The 22,404-nt window shown below is 36.9% G+C and overlaps 1 long non-coding RNA gene across 1 annotated transcript; it reads left to right on the forward strand.

Moving 5' to 3' along the window:
- Positions 1 to 807: 807 nt before the first annotated feature.
- Positions 808 to 5,335, forward strand: LOC110222928 (uncharacterized). The gene is made up of 2 exons (XR_002328530.2): positions 808 to 2,304; positions 4,492 to 5,335. It is a non-coding gene; the product is annotated as an uncharacterized LOC110222928 (long non-coding RNA).
- Positions 5,336 to 22,404: the final 17,069 nt, after the last annotated feature.

A 22,404-nucleotide genomic window follows, 5' to 3' on the forward strand; every position in this document is an offset into this window, starting at 1 on the left:
CAACAAAGTTGTGAAAGGAGTATATTCTTGGCATGAGAGATGGCTTGGGCCAATCCATGGTGTCAGGTGACGACAAAGAAAAGGTTAGGTAAGCAGTTGTATGAAGGGTAATAATATGAAATGAGTTTGGAGTTAGACTGTGGAAGGCCTTGAATGCTAAGCCCTTCATAATGTGATTTATCACCTGCCTAATCACTTCTTCATTAATTGGTCTGGTGGCCAAGGTGTTTCCCTCCCCCCATTTTGTATCACCCTTCACACCCACACTATTCCCCTCCCCTTGTTGGGGAGTATGTATGTAATTTTGGTCAACTGTAAACTTCTCTAACTAGACTGAAAAGTTTTCTAGTTCAAAGACTACATTTTATATTTATATAAGCTAAAAGAGTTTCCTCACCTGATGCTCCCTATATCCATTAAATCATAGGTTCAGTCCCTACCCCATCTTTAGCTATTATATTTATTTCATACTATAGGATCCTGGGGGCATAGATTTAGAGGTAGAAGGGACTTTAGAGGTTATCTAATCCATATCTCTCCTTCCCCTCAAATTTTACAAATGAAGACAATGAAACTGAAAGATGAAAATTTGCTCGACTAAGACCTCAACAATAATGAATAGTTTCAAAATATAGGGAGGCTAGCTAGAAATGAGTGAAAGTTTAAACCTGGGTTACCCAAGCCAATTTGCTCAATTTTAGGCAGATTATGGCTTTCCAGAACTTGCTTTAAAATATTTTAAAATATTCTGGGTCTCAGTTTCCTCCTCTGTAAAATTGAGTTAGATAGCCTTTTATGTCTCTTACATCTCTAGATCTATGATCCTCTTATCCTAGGAACTGATTGCTTTTGAGACTTGTATGATCCTGATGATCCTGGTTTTCTAGGAAAAGAGAGGCAAGACTCCATCATGGGACACTTTTAGGTCTTTCTTCAAGGATGAAGACTAGATTTAAATGTGGTTACTCATTGGGAGTAAATGAAATTATCTGTAATATAGGAGCAGAGAAAGGAATACCATGATTTCCATCATTAAGTCCAACTTATTACTGATGCAAGATGTTAATTAGGATCACAACTTTAGAGCAGAAAAACACATTTGCAATGATTTGGGCCATGATTCTGAGACTCAGAGATGGTGACTTACCTAAAGCCACACAGGGATCAAGCATGAGATCAGGGATTTGAACCCGTGTTTTGTGACTCCAAATCTAACTCCACTGTTCTGTTCTGGAGCTCCTACTGTCAAGTGTTGTCTCAGCTATGGCTCTAAGAAGCCTTAGCATAAGCAGAGGCCATACTCTGGTAAACCATCTCAGCAGACAGACTAAACCATGTCAAGGGTAGCCAACAGGCTTTAAATCCCATGGTGAGTTAGGGGAATGTAAAAACTTGTGGTGGAATGGGCAGATAGGAGCAATTTGTTTCAGTGGCCATGAAGACAGCTGAAGCAGGTGCTGTGGAGTGCTTAGAGCTTGGTCAGACATTGGAGACACCATGGTTATCCACTGCATCCTGGGCCATCAATTTTGTCCTGCCACTGGACTTGGTACACTCTGGAGCAGAGTGAGGCTAACAGATTTGTGCCAGCCTAACTTAAATCCAATTCATGGGCAAGCCAAGACATCATTCACTCGTGATGTTTTGGAAGACAAAGGACAAACAACAACAACCACCAAATACCAGTTATGCAAGTATTTGAGAAGGAGATTAAATTGAGGAGCTTCCTAGAAGTTACATATTGACAGAATCATCAATTTTTGGAGCTGGAAATCATTTTAGAGATCACCTAATCCAATCCCTTTATTTTATAGATGAGGAAACAGATTGAGGGAAATTAACCTCCATCATGGTACAGTGTGAAAATATACTTTGTTCAGAATTAGAAGCCCAGGATTTGAGTCCCATCTCTAACATTACTAGTTCTGTGATCATGCACAAATTGTGTTATCCTTTTGAAACTCAATTTCCTCATCTGTGAAATGAAGATGCTAATACTTTATTGCCCATCTCACAGTAGTACTGTAAAGAAAGTGCTTTGTATAGGGTCAAGGACTATAGAAACATGAGCAGTTATGATTGACTTGTCCAGGGTCACAGAGCTAGCAAATGGGAGAACCAGGATAAAAATGCAGGTCAGGAAGCATTTCTTTTGTTTAGCAGCTTTCACCAGGTCTCCTCAGTAACAATGTATTCTCTCCTGCCCCATGTGCACACGTCAAAATTCATCACTTGATCCCCACGACCCGATGATGAGATGCTTTTTTGAAATGAGTTTCCCTGGTCTCTTTCCACTACTGCTTGGTAGGTTTTGTTTTATTTTGTTTTTTCCAGCCACTTCTTAGTACACTGAAATCTTATGTTCCCTTCCCTTCAGTTGCCCATATTCAATGCATGTACTTTGGATTTGGAGAGATTTATTTTTACACTTGAAAACAATGTATCAGTGTGATATGGAGTGAAGATGGGCCAAAGGAGTGACTTGTTGATATGGCTTTAGTCGGTTCTAGAAAGAGTCAGATAGCTCCATTTTTTTTTCTAGATGTCTCAGGCCAGGGGACTGACAAGATCATTGTTTCTCTCAAATTGTCTACAACCGTGTTTTATGCCAAAATGAAGAAAATCGCTTCTCCATTCTCTGATGTTTTTGCTTTTAAGAGTGTAGGAATTGATTATAGAAACCCTCACACAAAATTAAGCAAAAGCCTATTTCAGGGGCCTTAAATAAGAAGAACACATGTCTATCCTCTGACTCATGAGGCAATTAACATGAACTCTGGTGAATACATCGGTTGTATCTAAGAGCAAGGTTACAGCCACCATGAGCTGGAGGAAGAATTGCTAGAAGAAAAAAAATAAATTAATAAAAAATAAGACTCTTTTTTAAAAAACATAGCTATTTTCCTGAACGGTGGAAATAGAAAAGCCCCCCTTTTCTCACCCATAATTCTATTGGGGCTGTCTTGCCCCACCCTCCTTTCCTTGAAAATGAAAGATTGAGGCATTAGCAACAGGCTTTTTTTGGGGGGAGTTGGGATTGTAGAGACAGGCGAGAAGAGGGTTGTGTGCACGCACAAGCTTTTCATATGATAATCAGTTGATTCCATGACAACCATTGAAAAAAGAAGGGCTGAAAACAAAAGCTACTGCTGGAGAGGGGCTCAGGGCTGCATTCACTGTGTCTGTAAGAAGCACTGCAGAGCCTTGTTCCTCTGAAAGGTATCTGATGGCAGATTGTCAAGGGGTTTTGTTTTTAGCAGGGCAGAGTCAGGACATTAATCATGCAGAGCTTTATGAGTCCAAGTTTCACCCTCCATGTGGCTGTGCCTTCTTAAAGGCTTTGGATGAAGGATCTAAAACCCAGAGGCTATCCTGCTCTTGCCATGGCTGCTTCCATGAGGGAATGGGAGTAGAAATCTGCCTAAGGGATCATCTGAGATAAAGCAATCCCAGGAGACCCACAGTGCAGTTTAGCTGTGGGCAACAAAGGGGGACAGATGGGGGAGTTTTTAGATTTAGTGCTGAGGAGAAGTTTGAAACTCTGGAATGGAGGGGTCTGCAGCAATTGGTGGTACTCCTTAATCCCTTTTCAACAAGGCATTTGAATGTGGTATCATACTCTTTTCCCATCCTCCTCCTCACTCCCCTCCTTATCAGAGATTTGATAAATCAGCACATGACAGTGTCAGGCAGAGTCATGCCATCTATGACCCAGGCAATAACCCAATAGAGGCATTCACTCCTGGAAGCTACACAGACAATGAATAGAAATCATTATAAGTGCATTATATTTAGCTGCTGCCTGTCACTGAGTCACATGGAACATCCAAGATCTAGATCAGGGATTCTTTACCTGGGGTCTGTGAACTTGGATAGGAAAACAATTGCATATCTTTTTTTCACTAACATCTAAAGGAAATTCAGCATTTTCTTCAATTGTGAATTCTCTATATATGTATATGTGTGTGTGTTTGTGTGTGTGTGTGTGTGTGTGTGTATGTATGTATAGTGAGATGTCCATAGGTTCCACCAGCCTGCCAAAGAGATCCATGACACATACAAAGGTTAAGAACTCCTATCCTGGATCTTCTTGATGATCCAAGAAAAGCCTAAGTGATAGGGTTTTGTAAAACTCAATAACCATCAAATCATTTGTCAGGAGTCAAGGGCAGGAACTGTATTTTCATCTCTAGTATTTAACATAATACCTAACACATAGCAGTGATAAACACTTGCTTGCTCCATTAGGACTACCAGGAAATATTACACGGTGTTTGCAATCAATCAACAAATAATTATTTAGTGCCTATTGTGAGGCAGGCACTATGCTAGCTACTGACTACATAAGTCTTTAGGAACTATAAAATAGATTGAATATTACTGACAATATGACCTTTGTGTCCAGTCTTGTTATTCTCTCATGCATATTACACAGATTTTGGTTGAATTATATTGAATTACTCATTCTTTTTTCTTTCTTTTTCTTTCTAGTTTAGGGATTGCCAGAAAGTCCACTGCAGCCACCCTGCAACAGATACAGAGTTTTCTCTGTTTGAATGCACACAAGAGTTTTCATCACAATGGAATGCTTATGGAGTTACATATTTCAAGGACATTAACACCAAAACGCAGCTTAATTGGGAGTCCAGTCATGGTGATGAATGGCAATGTCAAAGTGATTAGTAAAAGAATTTGCAATTTGTTCCTGCAACCTCGCCCTGAGCATCTACTTCAGTGAACAGAAAACATCATCTCTGCTTTTCCTTCTCAACTATGTGGATTTGTATGACATCCATGCTTAAGCCTCTAGGATGAGTAGAATTATGGGACTGAAAAGAGAAATGGCAGGAGTCCTGAAGAATCAGAATCAGAGAAATGAAAGTAGTTACCAAATCTAATCAAAGTAATCATAGGCTACTGGAAATGGAAAGGACTTTAAGGGATGGGAAACCCAAGGCCTAGAGAGGTCTCAATTCAATTTAACATTTATTCAGCTCTTACTGTATTCAGAGCTCTGTGCTAGGAGTGGGATTGAGTTAAAATTAAATGACTCATTCTTTATCCTCATAGTGATAGGGACTGACCTGTTATTTCACTGTTATGGAAAATTCTTGGGTGAGGAAATTCCATCTTCTAATACAGATTGACACCTTCTCTGCCATTTTTAATCTTAGAGAGTTACCTAGAGGATAGAGGGGTTTCCTGACATTCCCCATGTCGCACACCCTGTATATGTCAGCCATGGGACTTGAACCTATGTTTCTTCCTAGGGCAATTCTCTGGCCATGCTGCCTTACTATATGTGTTACCTTCAAAACAGTCTCATTTTTGTGCATGTTTTGCTTTGTATTTTTCAATGTGAGATTTGTCTTCAAAATTATGGAGTCATAAGGATCTATTCAGGCTTAGGAATCATTTCTCTTTATGCTTTAAGTGCAGGACAAAACCAGAACTATGCCCGATAGATGGATAAAAAATCTTATTATGTATTATACATGCCTATACATATGTCTGTCTGTCTGAACTTATGATTTCATTGTACAGAGATCCTAGTGAAGAAAATCCCTCTACCAATACAGATCAGTAAATCTTCTGCCAATTATAGTCTCAGAGAGTAGCCTGGGGCACTGAGGCAAAGTGACTTGTCCATGGTCAGAATACCAACATGTGTCAGAGCAGGGACTTGAACCCAGGTCTTCTGGACTCTGAGTCAGATCTCTATCCAACATTCTGGGCTCATGCAGCCTATTTAGATAGATAGATGGAAAGACTGAATATTTATTAATCACAAGGCAATTAATATGCCAGGCACTGTGCTAAGTGCTGGGGCTAGAATACAAACACTCTAGGGGAAGACAACATACATAATGGTGTAGGAAAGGAAGAGTCAGGGAGAAAGGAATAGTACCTATATGTCCTTCCTCAAATGACTCCTGTGGGGAGGGAGTCATGAATGAGAAGAAGAGGGCTCAAGGGCAGAGGTATCTCAGGGTACTAACACAGCAAATGAGAAAGATGAAGAATTTGGGGAGAGACCTATTTGTATACATAATGCACATTTGAATCTGATTGGCTGCTGAAATAGACCCATTCTCAATAATATAGTAAAGAGAAATAAACATGTTCCCATAAAAAAGAGAAGAGAGGAAGGGGATTTCTTTCTTTTCAAAACACTGGGTACAGCATTGGAGACAGCTATTACCACTGATTAGCTCTCCATGTAGGCAAGGGGACCAGAACACATGCTTTCTTAGTATTCTCATTTAAGTAAGGAAGAATATCTATGAGGTGGTGGAAGAGGATTTTCTTTCTTTCACACAGGATTGTTTTACTCTAGCCTTCACCCCCCCCCAAAAAAAAATCAACCATTTGCTTCTTGGATAGTATGAAGTTGTTTTTTTTCCTTTTCTTTTCTTTTCTTTTCTTTTCTTTTCTTTTCTTTTCTTTTCTTTTCTTTTCTTTTCCTTTTCTTTTCTTTTTTTTTTAAACATTTCCAGGGTAAGGAAAAAAAGCAGCAGGTATCTGTCACCCCTAGGAATTTGACCGAATGGTAATATAGTAAGTTGCCTGATTCGGTTCATAGAAGAAATTTAAATATCTGCTTCTGTGTTGAAGAATGAAAATGTATTTATTAAACATTTCCTATGTGCCAAGTACTGTATTAAAATTCTGAGGCTAAAAATACAAAATCAAGACAACCACTACCCTCAAGGTACTTGCATTCCAATAGGGAAAGATAAATTTTGATTCCATAAAATTTAAAAAACTTTTATATGAGTAAAATCAATATAGACAGAAGATAAAAAGATGTAGACTAGGACAAAATCTACATCAAACATCTTTGATTTAAGTCTGATACCTAAAGTCTATAAGGGAAATGATACAAATCTATAAGACTACGAGCTATTTCCTAAGAGAAAAGTGGTTATTATGGAAGATTTCAGATGCAAATCAAATGGGAAGTTCCTGTGATTGTTAAGGTGCATTGGTGAAACAGATGGAAATGTGTCATTTTAAATGTCATTTCCCCAGATAAAATCATATCACTTTCTGATGTTGAGCCATTTGCCAGTTCCAAGGACTTTGGTAGCACAAGTTTCTTTTCTGGATCTTTAATCATTGTAGCTAAAGTATCTTTGGGAAGGGTTGCTAGGTCATATCTCCATAGGGTTTGCTTCTTGGGATGATGGCTGAAAAAGCTGGATTAGAAGAAGAACTGGTGATCTGGGAGGAACTGTCACTCCTAGGGATCTATGATTTATCTTCCCATTAGTAGCACCTGCTCAACAGTTGGTATATATAGTGATAAGAAGTGAAATCTTTCTTCACAGTGATTTTTTACCTTAATGATGGCTATGGGCCCAGAATAGAAGTAGGAAAAGGAGTCCAAAAAGCACTGCTATTCCTAATGCTATTTAGTTCAGGATCCGGGGCTATCTCCTTTGGGCTCTGAGGGGAAGTGGTAGTCAAGGGCTAGGGGTCATGGTTTCACTTGCCTGATACAAGCTGCCACCTCTCTCTCTCTCTCTGAGGAAGCCTTGCTGCTTCAGGTAGGCTGTCTTGCATTCCCTGGAGGCAATTTCAACAGTAAGTTCAAAAAACTGTACTATCATTTTTTAAAATGAGGTTTTATTAACATCTTCTCTTTCTTACATTGAGCATCCTTCTCCTTCTGTGTTCCACATAAGAAATAGTTTTTTTTTTTTCAGAGAGGAGAAAACCCCCCCAGCACAACTGATGAATATATTGAAAAGTCTGAAAACATATACAATGTGTAACAGCTGTGGGTCTTCCAACACCACAAAGGGGTAGGTCAGGGGTGTCCTCTCATATCTATTCAAGTCATGCTTGTTCTTCATAATTTTGTTGCATTTACTTTTGACTTTTTTTTTTTTTGGTATGCAATTATTCTTTCCATTTCCAATGCTGTTAGTTATTGTATGTATATTATTTTCTTGGCTCTGCTTACTTCACTCTTTATCAGTTCATGTGTATCTTTCCAGGCTTCTCTGTATTCATCTCAGACATTTCTTACAGCATGTTAATATTCCATTACATTCAAGTACGACAATTTTTTAGCCATTACCAGATTGATGGACATGTTCTTTGTGTTTATTTTTTTTCTATCACAAAAAAGTACTGCTATAAATAATTTAGTGTATGTGGGAATTTTCTTCTTATCTATGGCTTTCTTAGGGTATAAACTCAATAATGGAATCTGGTTCAAAGGGTATGGACATTTTAGTCAATGTATTTGCATAATTTCAAATTGCTTTCTAAATGTACTATTACTTATAATCACTGTAGTTCATATTTTTGTTGAATTGTTGTGTTTTTTTTTTGAGGAGGCTAGCAATGTGGGGGTGAAAGATTACATTTTTTGGATACGATTGAGGAGTCAAAACATAACATTGCCTCTGAAATAAAATAAAAATTCCTCACCCCAGCTTTTAAAGTATTCCATAATTTGTTTAATATAAGCAAAGCCATCCTAATAATTAGAGCTATTCAAAAAGCTCCTAAGATGGCACATTTTCTGTCAATGAAAGTGTTTAAGCAAAAGCTAGATGACTACTTGTTGGAGATGATTTTGAGGGGACTCATTCTTCAGATAGAGGGATGATGTAGATGATTTCTTAGGTCCCTACTAATTATAGGGCCCTGTGATTACATAGTCATTAATTTACCAAATACGTATTAAGTTAGTGCCTATAATGTATAGAGTATTACATTATAGTCTGGGTGGGAGATACTAACATAATTGAATTGTTCTGATATTTTACAAGATTAAATTAATCTTAATATAAATAGTTATAAAATAAGTATAATCAGTTGTGTTATTCTCAATATTATTATTATTTTTAGTTCATTTTTTAAAAAGAGCTTTGCTCTTAGAGATTCCTGTTCAGATATAGGTTGGACTAGATGACCTTTGAAGTACCTTCCAACTCTGAGATTCTGTGATTCTATGATTCATGTGTAAGGAGTGGGGTAAGAAAAAGGTAGAGAAGTGAAAGCTGTAGACAATACTGTACACAGTAGGCACTCAATAAATATTGATTGATAATCAGATCTATTTAAATCCCTCCTGAAAAGATTTTCCTGCCTCTACTCTCTCACCTCTAATCCATCCTTCATACTACTACAAGATTAATCTTTCTTATAAATAATTCTGGTCATTTTACTCTGATCAAAACCTTTCATTGGATTTGTATTTTCTACTGAATGAATGAATAAATGAGTGAAGTTCAAATGCATTCAAGGATCTGATGACATCCAATTTGCCAGTTTTCCCCTTCATGTTATTCTTATCTGGACATATTGCTTCACCTCTAACCAGTTGAACTACTTGCCATCCTCTCTATATACAATGTGCTTTTTTGCCCAATATGAATTCTACATTATCCCACCCTAAGGCTTTGCTAATGCTGTTTCGTATACCCAGAATGACCTTACTTCTTTTCTGTTCCAATTTGAATTTCCAACTATCCTTCAAATTAAACTCAAATATTGCCTCTCCTCATCCTCACTAGTAATTAAAGACCTTTCCCTTTCTTGAATATCACATAAAATTCCATTTTTGCCTTTTTAATGCACCCCCACTGGATAATTTTGTACTGTGGTGATTTGTCTGTCACATCCCTCTACTAGCCTGTTGACACCAAGAGGATAATGAAAATATCTTCTTTAAACTCTGAATCTCCCCAAGCACCTTGTACCTTGGTCAGTATGTAGAGGTTGGATCTTCAGCATGTCAAGTTAGTCTTCTATGGAGTATTTATGGAAAAATAAGAATTGTACAAGATAAAAAGGTTTATGTAAAAGGACTGAGACTTGTACCTATGGAGGATGCAAACATATAGACAATTCATGAATCATTGAAATATCGCAAGCAGCAATATTCATTTGTACATGAAAGCGTCCATATTTCTGGATTTGTATCAATCAGTGGAGCAGTCTAAAGAGGTAAGAGTTCTATGACTCTTTCGTTTATTGTTTCTTGTATCAGGTGGTGATACTGATCATTTCATATGCTAGTCTGCATGGTACCATGATTCTGAAACTGGTTTGAGCTCATTCTTTGTTCTCATTTTCTCTTAGAGAGTGCTTGCTTAAATCACTGTCAGAAATAATTGCTAGACATTTTATTCCAAAACTTCAAACTAAGTATTGAAGCTGAGATGGGAAGTTTCCATGTATTTCTTAAAATTTTAGCTTAGAGAAAGTTTCAATTACTCTGAGGTTAAGCTGAATGTAACCAAAAAAGCAACAAAGCTATCCAGGATGTATTAGCCTACATAAATATTTACCTTTATAATAGTTTTTTGCTAATCTGTCATGTTTTTCAGTGTTATAACAATCTGATGGGGAGCAAGAATATACTGAAAAAAGTGTGTTATCAGTCCCATGAGTCACACATTCAAACAAATAGTTTGAATTATTACCTCTTCATAGTCTGACATCACTTCAGCCCTGGAGCTCTTGATTAGGGTGCATTTGTGCACCCAATGTACCCAAATAGGCAATGACAAATCCTGTTTCACCTTCTAGTGACATAATTAAATAGAACAGGTTACAAAGTCTATGATTGTCACTTGCCAATGTGACTAGCCACAGTCATAGAATCTTAAAAACTGAAAGGCCCATAAAGGCCTTCTAGTCCAATCGCTTACTGATGCATAAAATCCTTGTGCAACATCCTTGGCAAGTGGTCATCCACCCTTCCCCTGTAGTATTCCAGTAAAGGGAAACTCACTATCTCAGAAGTCCATCCTTTTCTGGACAGGTCTAACCCTAACACAGGGAACCAGGGAGGCCTACAGAAGAGGACTATGACATATTGGAACAATCACTAGAGTATGAATGACAATAGTTGATATTGCATAGTGCTCTAAGGTTTGCAAAGCTGTTTTCAAATATCTCATTTCAACTTCATAACAACTCTGTGAAGTGAATACAGTAAAGATCATTATTTCTATTTTATATTTGAGGAATCTGGGGCTCAGATACAGTAAATAACTTGAGCAGTGGAGGGGGGTGGGGCTAAGATGGTGGAGAAAGGGCAGGGACTAGCCTAAGCTCTCCCAAATTCCCCTCCAAACAATTTTAAATAACACCTCAAAATGAATTCTAGAGTAGCAGCACACCTATGAGATTGGCTAATATGACAGAAAAGGAAAATGACAAGTGTTGGAGGGGATGTGCGAAAATTGAGATACTAACTCACTGTCAGTGGAGTTGTGAACTGATCCAACCATTCTGGAGAGTAATTTGGAACTATGCCCAAAGGGCTATAAAACCATGCAGACCTTTTGACCCAGCAATACCAATACTAGGTCTATATCTCAAATAGATTTTTTTTAAAAAAGGAAAAGGACTTATATGTACAAAAAATATTTCTAGCAGCTCTTCCTCTGGTGGCAAAAAATTGGAAATGAATTGGGAAATGGCTGAACACATTGTGGTATGTGATTGTAATACAATACTATTGTACTATAAGAACTGGCAAACAGGGTGATTTCAAAAATAAACCTGGAAAGACTTATGTCACCTGGTAAAAAATGAAGTTAGCAGAACCAGGAGAACATTGCACATAGTAACAACAATATTATATGATGATTAACTGTGAAACGACTTAGCTATTCTCAGCAATACATTGATCCAAGAAAATTCTGAAGGATTTATGATGAAAAATGCTATCCATCTCTGGAGAAAAAACTGATGGAATCTGAATGCACATTAAGTCATTTTTAAAACTTTTTTTGGTTCATGTTTTCTGTCATAACATGACTAATACAGAAATATGTTTTGCATAGCTGCACATGTACAATCTATATCAAATTGCCTTCTCAATGACAGGGGAGGGAAAGAGAATTTTTAACTCAAATTTTTAAAAAATGAATGTCAAAAATTATTTCTACATGCAATTGAGGGAAAATAAAATATTAAATAAATTTATATAGAGGGATATTAAAACAATAACTTGACCTGGGTAGTAAATGTCAGAGGTACAATTCATACCCTGGCGTTACTTGATTCCTAATCCAGTATTCATTTCCCTTTCTAGGCTATTTCTTAATAATCATGGCAAATGGATTCTTCTGTTAGCCATCTGTCACTTTTTTTTAAACCATTTTTATAAATGTCTTTTGTTTTTATATAATTTTATTCCATATATATCTTTCCCCTCTTCTCTACATAGGGGACATTCCTCTTTAACAAATATTGTTTGAAAAAAGAGAAATAAAAAGGATTCTAGATTTGCAAAAAGATATTTTCTTTGCCTCAATGTAAGTTTCTGTTAAATGAGGATGATAAGACCCCTTTCACTTCCTAACTCACAGAGTTGTTTGAAGGTGACACAAGCTCCATATATGAGTGACATATATAGTGTGTATATATAAATGAATGAAAAAATCATTTGTTAAGTGCTAACTCCAAGAGAACTATACTAAATGATGGAGGTGAATAGAAATAGAAAAACTGAGATAGTTTCTCCATTTAAGAGGTCACGGTCTAATTGAGAGAAACAAAACATTTAGGAGAATTCATCTGCAGGTCAGATGGAATAGGTCAGTAGTCCCAAGGGTGTAGAAGTCGAGAAGATGACAGACCTGGGCATCTTTGGCCCCAGGCAATTAGGAAATGGAGAATGAGGTGTTTCACAAGAAATCACAGAAGTTAAGTGGTTTAACTAGCAGGACAATGGAAGAAGAAGATGTCTGGAAAGAAGAGGAGGAGAAACCAAGAGGAAAATAATAAAATAAAAACTACCACTGTGAAGAGAAGGAAGAGTATCTCAAAGACAATGATGAGGATGGTATGGTGCGGGTCTGAGCTATGCAGAAGCTCATGGAAAATTGTAAGAACTATAAAAGCATTAGGAAAACTGAGAGCTCTGACATTTCTCTCCTAGTGTCAACTAGTTGCATGGTCCATACTACATGCAAATTGGGAGCTCAGGAGAAGAGAGGAAAAATTATGACAGGAAGGGTAGGGAAAATGGGGAAAAAGAGGAGGAAACACTAAATAATGCAGATATTTTTGGTTTGCTTATATTGTCTTCCAAGGGGACTCTAGCAGGAGAAGATGTATTTCTTCTGTGAGCGTGAGAGGGTAGGAGGACCTCTGTGAGGGAATTGTTTTTAATTTTTGTCAATTAAAATATTTATGTTTTCTCTATCCTACTTCCCACTGCCATTGGGGAGGGGGGGAAGAATTTAATACATTTATGGATGATTAAGCAAAACACTTTTCTTCACGGACTATGTCCAAAATGTATATGTCTGAATGTGTATCTCGAGTCCATCACATCTCTTCCAGGAAGTGGGTAGTATACATTATCACCTGTCCCTTAGCGTTGGTCAATCTAAGTTGTTTATCCTTAGAATGTTGCTGTTACTATATAAGTTGTTCTCCCAGCTCTTCTCACTTCAATCTGCATCAATTCATACAAGTATTTCTAGATTTTTCTGAAACTATCCCTTTCATCATTTCCTATGGCACAATATTATTTTACATTTACATTCCATAATTTTTCCATCCATCCTCTGATTGAGGGGTACTCCTTAGTTTCCAGTTCCAACATAAAAGAGCCATTACAAATATTTTTGTACATATAAGTCCTTTGATCTTTTTTTGGTATGCTCTTAATAACAACAGGCATAGTTTTGTTATTTTTTAAGTCATGGTTCCAAGTTCCAAGTACTTTCCAGATTGCAGCTCCACTGATAATGCATTAATATGCCCCTCAAACCCTTCCAACATTTGTCATTTTCCTTTTTTTTGTCAACTTTGCCAATTTGATGGATGTGAGGTGGGACTTCTGAATTGCTTTGCTTTACATTTTCTAATTATTTATGATGTGGATCACTTTTTCACATGGTTGTTGATAGCTTGAATTTCTTCCTCTAAAAATATCTACTATTGAAAATCTCAGCTAAGTATGTGCTGTCCAATTTTATTCCTTACTTGCTGTTGAGACTCATTGGAGCCTCATTTGAGAAACAGATTTGTTTGTGTATTATGACCTTAAAATAAAGGTCAAAACCAACACCAAATTAGAAGAAATGGTAAAAATGAGAACAAAATTAGTGATGTAGTGGCTTCTGGCATGGAATCTTGAATAATTTTTGAAACATATTTGAAAATACCCCGTTTGATGAGAATACTGAAGTTTGTGTTGTATTATATATTTATTTGCATGTTGTCTCTCCCATTAGATTGCAAGCTCCTTGAGGGCAGGGACTGACAGTCTTTTGCCTCTTTTTGTGTCCCCAGCACTTAGCACAGTGCCTGGCATGTAGTAGGTGCTTATGTTTATTAAATGAATGAATGAATGCATTGCAGTACCAAGTTAAACTCTTTCTTGAAATCAGAGACAATGTCTGTTGTATAGACTATGACAAGCAACCAAATGGATAACCCATAGAACTATTTCATCGGTACACCTTATATAGACACTGTGAGTGGATATGAATTGGGCCTAGAACTGAACAAGAAAAATGTGAGTTGGGTTGTCTTTGAGAAATTATATAGTATTTTTATTGTTCCCAAATTTCTTCCTGAAATGATGGCTTATCATTTTAACATCAGTGTCCTTCCAGTGAGGATCTATGGCTGAGTCATTGAATACCACAGTTTTCAAAGAATTAAAGGTAAAGGTCACCTGAAACGCAATGGAGAGGCACATGGTGGGGAGAGGGAGAGGGTGAGTAGTCAGTATCTTGCAGAGCATTACAAAGGACTGTGCAGAAGAGGTATAAAGGATGCTGTTACAAAGATGTATGACAAAAGGAGATGGCCAATAATGTCATGAGAGAAAGGATAATTGATTGACAATCATTTTTACTTTACTGGTATCCACATGATATCATAAGAACCATTGTTGGGGATTTAAGTGAGAAAGGACAGGGAAGGAAGAGAAAGGAATAAACATTTATATGTTGTCTATGATATGCCAGACATTGTATTCAGCATTTCTTACAAATATTATTTCATTTGATGATAACAATAACCTTTTGAAGCAGATACTATTATTATTCCCATTTTACAGATGAGAAAGCTGAGGCAAACAGAGGCAAGTAGACTTATAGAAGGGTATGAGCAAAAATCACATAGGAAAAGAAAATGTGGTTAGATTGTGATCTGCCCCCATCAAAAAAATCACAGCTCAGGTTGAACTAGAAAAGTTATCCCTTTAATACATACACACTTTAAAATATAAAAGCAAGGCAATGCTGCTTATAATCTTCTAGTTTCGTCCTCCATAATACTGTGCCAATGTGCTTGAACTCTTACCCAGAGTTTTACTTGGCTGCCATGTCTCTCTTCTTAGCAAAGTAATTTTTGACTGGGGAAGAATCTGGGTTCTCTCACCATTCTTGTTATAGTAATTATTTTAAAATGGTAAAACTTTTCTAGGAAATAGTGAGAGAATCAATGTCTTATGTGCATTTCACATTTGAAAAAAGATCCACAACTCATTTTTAACAGGTGGGGTTGGAGCTGCTACAACTACATTCAATGACTTCTCATCTTTATTATTTCTTCTACTTCAGTAGTTGGTTGTCTGGTTGTTCCTCATTTTTGAAGAGGACCAAAATGACATCACTATGTTAGAGTCAATTTCCGGTGTGTCTGACTGTGGCTGATCAGACCAATATGATCTCAGAATGCTCTACCACAGGTTGGGCACAAATAATCCGTGTGAACATTTGGTGTGGATTCTCTAAATTTGTTCATCTTAGGTTTCTTTTGAGCTACTTCAATTCTGCTTTGCTCATGGAACACAGCACCTTTTCTGATGAGGACATGCCATGCTGGGCTGTCCTTTGCCATTGTCTTCCATGTCACACAATCAATTCCTAAGTTCTTCAGAGAGACTTTGAGAGTATCATTGGATCACTTCTTCTGACCACCATATGGCACCTGCCTTGCCTGAGTTCTCTGTAAAATAGTCTAAAGTTTGACATTCAAACAATGTGGCCAGCCCATCAGAGTTGTGCTCTCTTCAGCAATTTGAATGCTTGGCTGTTTAGCTCAACAGAAAGGACCTCAGTGTCCAATACCTTATCCAGCCAGGTCATCTTCAGAATCTTCCTAAGACCATTCAAAGGGAAGCAATTCAATTTCTTGGCATGGTGCTGATGTATGGCCCAGGTTTCATAGGCATACAGCAATGAGCTCAGCACAATGGCTCTGTAGACCTTCAGTTTGGTACTCAGTCTAATACCTCTTTTCTCCCATACTTTCCTTTGGAGCCTCCCAAACACTGAGCTAGCTCTGACAATGTATGTGTCAACCTCATTATCAACGTGTACATCACTAGAAAGTGCTGCCAGGATAATGAAATGATTCACAGTATTCAAAACTTTTCCATTGGCTGTAACCAGTGATTCCACGTATGGATGTGTGCTTCCTTCCATGCTTTTTAGCATGTTGTTTTCAGCAATGTTGTTAGATACCTTCAACGAGGACTAAGATGACATCAAGGTCAGCAACCACACTGATGGTAAATTATTTAACTTGAAAAAGCTACAAGCCAAGACTAAAGTGGAAGGAGAATTGGTTCATGATTTTTTGTTCACAGATGATTATGCATCAGCCTCTGAGGCTGAGATGCAATGACTTATGAATGATTCTCTGCTGCTTGTGCTATTTTTGGCCTACCAATTAACACCAAGAAAACACAGATGCTTCACCAGCAAGCACCACACCATCTAGTTTAGTAACAGATGACACAACAGATTCTAAAATTGCTGCTATGTCAATAAACTCTTCTTTTCTGTCTGCTGATACATGTTTGTGGGTAGTGTGTGTGTGTGTGTGTGTGTGTGTGTGTGCATGAGAGAGAGAGAGATAGAGAGAGAGAGAGAGAGAGAGAGAGAGAGAGAGAGAGAGAGAGAGAGACAGAGAGAGACAGACAGACAGAGAGAGATGTTCTTTGGTGCTCTACATACCCAATACTTCTGGATTTTTTTTCCCATAGAATACATTCCTAGGTATAGTTCAAAGCCTTCTTATAGATTTTGAACTCTTTCCGTTGACCTTATTTTCCAAGATGCATTGCCATTGTCTCCAGTACCCATCTTCACACTGAAGTCATTCAACAGTAATGTCCATGTTGACTTAGTTTGGAAGATTTTGTTGAATTCTTCATTGAATATCTCTACTTCATTCTTTGCTACAGATGCTAAGCTAAAGTTATTATCCTCATGGTGAATGCTTTGCTTCATGGTGAACAAGGTTGAGATAGTTTGAATTTATTTTGAGCTTTAAGGTTTGCTAAACACTTAACAAATCTTATTCTAGTTTATCCTCATAAAGACTCTGGACAGTAAGTGCTGTTATTACCCCCATTTTATCGATGAGGAAATCGGGGTAGAAAGAAGTCAAGTGATTTGTTCAGAGTCATGTAGCTTCCAAGTGTCTGAGGCCATATTTGAACTCAGCTCTTCGTGACTACATGTCTAGCATTCTATTCACTATGTCACCTTGCTGACCAGGATGGAAAACAAGTGTCCCAGGAAATCATAGTCTTTGTTTCCTTTTAAACACCAATATTCTTCCAGTGGTGCTTTATGGCTATGAGTCACAGAATATCACAATGTCAAAAAAATTTAAATTGTGGGTGACCCAAAGAAAACTGGAGAGATGTATGTTGCAATGTAAGTAGGCTAAAATATTACTGACAAGGACTGAAATTAAGAATTGCTATTAAAGAGATCTTGAAGAAAATATGTGATTTGAAATAAAGGTGGACTGGTTATATTGTAAGAGACAAGCTCTGGTATTGCATGATTATATACATAATGTAACAGACCCAGAGGAAGACAGCCAGCATATTGTGCAATTCTTCAATGGAGGATTTATAGGATAAGATAGACAAGATTCATCAAGAATGAGAAAGCGTCAGTGCTTTGTGATCTGTGCTGTTGGAGTACCCATATTAATGAGATAACAGATCTGTGAAGTATAAAGAACATGGCCTAAACTATTTGGGACCCACACAACATCATAAGATCTAGAGAAATTCCCCTTTGTAAGGGATTTAAGGGAGTAAGGACAGGGAAGGAGGAATGAGAAAAGAATGAACATTTATATATTACCTACAATGTGCCAAGGGTAATTCATATCACCCTCTGCCATCTTTTTCATCACTCTGTCATTATTACTGTGGAAATAGAATGAAACCACATGTGCTTGAAAGTCCTTTTGTATTTTTAAAAATTTGTTTCTTCGTTTCCCATGGCCAAAGAAAATTCATCATCTGGTGAGGTACCTCTCTCGTTGCTTAAGTAGGTTCAACTGGTTATTAATATGGCTATTATTTCTAAAATAGTTATGTACATCATAACCCTAGAACAAAGGTCAAAATCAACATCAAATTAGAAGCAATTATAAAGATAGGCAGACAATGTGTATAGTAGCAGCATTCATATGCTTACCTCTTGTTCCTGCTTCCCATGGGAAATAGATAAAAGTAGAGATATTGACTCCAATTATGACAATTTCTTATAACATTTAAATATAAAACAATTGGATTAATTAATTTATAACAAAGAATAAGTCAAAAGAGACTAGAAATGGTCTCAAGCTTGATGAATAGTTGATCTCCTTGCCAAGGAATGTTAGCCAAAGGAAGTGCTAATTTAAAATGTTAGTTTATTTGCTTATTACAGAGGAAGAGGATAGAATCTTATAGACAGTATGGCCTTAGCATTGAATAACAGTAGAAGAAAAACCAATCCTGCAAAAAAACTTGGCTTGAAACTGAGCTGAGTCAAATAATCGTGGTAATATTTGTAAGATAAATCTGAAAGGAAGATAACAATATGATACAACGAAGTAGAACGGATCGACCAGAATTTCTAGAGTGTTCTATTTTTATCATCAATTATATTGGGAGTACAATTGCCCTTTGCCACCTGAGTACCCAATGTGCTGTGTGAGAAAATGAAAATAGCATATATGATGAAGTTAGGAAGAGTGACTGGTATAGTCCAAATGTATATAGAAGAAATCCACAAGAAAGAGGACACAGTACTTTAGACTTTCAGGCATGAATTTTCTTTAATAGTAATTACTGGTGCCTTTTGTTTTTATCTCACAGTCATTTATGGATTCCCCCCTCTATCCATAGAATCACGCTTTTCTTTATAATAAAGAAAAATAGTTAAGCAATAATAACTGGTAAAGTAACCATATTTGACAATGTTTGTAATATTTAGTCTCCCAGTTTCCACCCTTTGCACAAAGAGGTGGAAGGCATGTTTCATTATCTCTTCTTTGAGACAATTAGTCATTTTCACTCAGAATTCCACTTGTTTTTAGTTCTATCAATTTACTTTATTGTAGTTGTATATGCTGTTCTTCCATTTCTCTTTATGCTCTCTGCAGAAATCTACATAAAATTTCCCATGTTCCTCTGAATTCTACCTATTTCTCATTTCTTACTACACAGTAATTGCCATTCCCAGAGAACTATTACTTATAGTAAAGAATAATATAAAGCAAAGAAATGGGCAGCTAGGTGATGCAGTGGATAGAATGCTGGATCTGAAGTCAAGAAGAATCATCTTTCTGAGTTCAAATCTGCCCTCAGCCTCTTACTAGCTGTATGACCCTGGGCAGTCACCTAACCCTGTATGCCTCAGTTTCCTCATCTGTAAAATGAGCTGGAGAAGAAAATGGCAAACCAGTCCAGCATCTTTGCCAAGAAAACCCTAAGTGAGGGCATGGCAAGTCAGACACCACTGAAATGACTCAACAACAATAAAAGGAAAGAAAAACAGTTAAAGTAAAACTAAATAACATTTCAAAATAGCCCAACATGATATCCAGTGTTGCATATACTATAACTATTCCATACTTGTAGTCTCTCACTTCTGCAAAGAAGTAGGAGAGGTGCTTTCTCATATCTCTACTTTTAGACCAAGCTTGGGCATTATTCTTTCACATCATTCATTTTCAATTGTTCTTATTTATGCTTTTCGTTTACATTGTTGTAGTTATTTCTTACTTTACTATGTATCACTTCATGTGACTCTGTCCATGATTCTCTGTATTAATCATATTCTTTTTAAATAGAATAGTAACAATCCCATCATATTCATGTACCATAACTAGTTTTGTTGTTCAGTCATTTAATTTCTGTCCAATGCTTCATGACCCTATTTGTTTTTGTTTGTTTGTTTGTTTGTTTTTGTTTTGGCAAAGATACTGGAATAGTTTACTATTTCCTTCTGCAGCTCATTTTACAGATGAGGAAACCGAGGCAAACAGGGTTAAGTGACAGGGTCACAAAGCTATTAAGTGTTTGAGGCTGAATTTGAATTCAGGTCTTCCTGAACCCAGGCCCAGTTCTCTATCCATCTAGCTGTCCCATCACAACTAATTTAGCTATTCCTAAATTAATGAATATTTATTCCAGTTTCACTTCTTTGCTACTAGAAATATTTTGGTATTTATAGGGCCTTTCTTTAAAAAAAAAAATATATCCTTGGAGTATATGCCTATCAGTGAAATCTCTGGGTCAAATGGTATAAATATTTTAGCTTCTTTGAATAATTTCAATTTGGTTTTCAAAATAGTTGGACTAATTCAAACCTCCACTATATCACCAATACATCAGTATGCATGTCTTTCCTGATCCTCTTGAACAATAAATAATCCATTTTTGTTATATTTCCCAATTTGCTGAATTGCATGCAAAATCTCAGTTATGGCTTGCATTCATGATTTGGAGTATTCTTTCATATGGCTGTAAATAATTTTTATTCTTCTGAGAAATATTACTTCATATTCCTTAATCCTTAATTTATTGGGGAAGGAATTTTGATTTTCTGTATTTGTTAGTTGCCTATATATCTTGGATGTTAGAACCTTATCAGAGAGTGCATACAAAGTATTTTTCCCCAGTTAATCACTTCCCTTCTTAACATTAATTTCCCTTAGTTGCATTAATTTTGTTTCTGCAAAAGCTATTTAATTTCACATAATCAAAATTATCTATTTTATCTTTTGTGATGACTTTTTTGTTTAGTTAAGAGTTTTCTCTCTACTCATAGTTATGAATATGATTCTCTTCTCATTTTTTCTTTTTAATGATACAACCTTAAGTAATTAGGAGATCACTCCTTGGAGGTCTTAACTCTTTTACATCTAGACTGGCTTAAGGCATGCCTCATTTTATTTGTTGGACATCTCCTCACTAATCAAACAAAAATGCCGTTGCTACTAGGAAGTGTATGTTAGTCTACACCTCTATGACTCCATTCACTATTCTTGTAACTTTTCAAACAATAATATCCCTCCCTGGCAACCACTTCACTATATATCTGCATACACACACACACACACACACACACACACACACACACACACACACATACACATACATGGTCTCTGAATACATTGACTGAAATCCTGGTGAAAATATTGAAAAGGAGGAGACCATATATTCTTGGTCCCATGGTTAACTGAGAGGTATAGAGAAAACAAGAGGGAACTACTTTTATTGTTTGATGGTGAAAAAGTGTTTGATACAGTGGAACAAAACCTAGTCTTTGAGATTCTGTTTAAACATGGTAGCCCTTTTATATACATTAAGATCACATAAAATTGCATGATAATTGCCACGATAGACATAATTTTATGTAAGGATCTTCTGAATATCAACACCCAAAGAGGTGTATAATGAGCCTGATATTAACCAGAGATGATTTCCATTCTCACGGAAGATTTCCAACACAAATTCTATGCAGAAGTGGGATTACCTATAAGTGGCTGAGCAATCCAAATGCTTCTGTTTGGGTATGACATTGTACTGATTCCATCAAGGCCTGCAATACTTCAGGGCACCTTTGACAAGAGTCATGGAGGCTGGAGAGATCATCTTAGCCCTCCACAGAGGAAAGTCCATTTAGATGAAGATATAACCTTAGTTCCTTCTTTTATTAAGGAAAAAGTGATAGGACTACAAGAAAGGGGGAAAGTGGCTTATGAAGCCAAATATTTAGAGTCCACCTGAACAGGATGGAAGGAAGCTTATTTAGTTGCACAAGATGACACCCCATAGGAAAATAAGTTTTGGATCTGCAATCTTATTGGTATAGAGAACTCAAGTTGAAGAAAACTCCCTCTATCATTGCAGGATTTCAATAACTCTGCAATTTACTTTCTCAAAGTAGACTAGGGGTACTGGAAGAGTTAATGATTGCCCACGGTCACACAGCCAGCATGTGTCAGAGACAGGACTTGAATCCAATTCTTGATTCTAAGGCCAACTGTCTATCCACTATACCACACTGCCTCCCATTTGAGAATATCATAGGATCATATATTTAGACCTGTAAAGGATTTTAGAGACTGCTGAGTTCAACCCCTTTATTTTATAGATAA

Source organism: Phascolarctos cinereus, unplaced genomic scaffold, assembly GCF_003287225.1.
Source record: "Phascolarctos cinereus isolate Bilbo 61053 unplaced genomic scaffold, phaCin_HiC Scaffold_5;HRSCAF=322, whole genome shotgun sequence".
In the NCBI taxonomy this organism is placed as follows: domain Eukaryota; kingdom Metazoa; phylum Chordata; class Mammalia; order Diprotodontia; family Phascolarctidae; genus Phascolarctos; species Phascolarctos cinereus.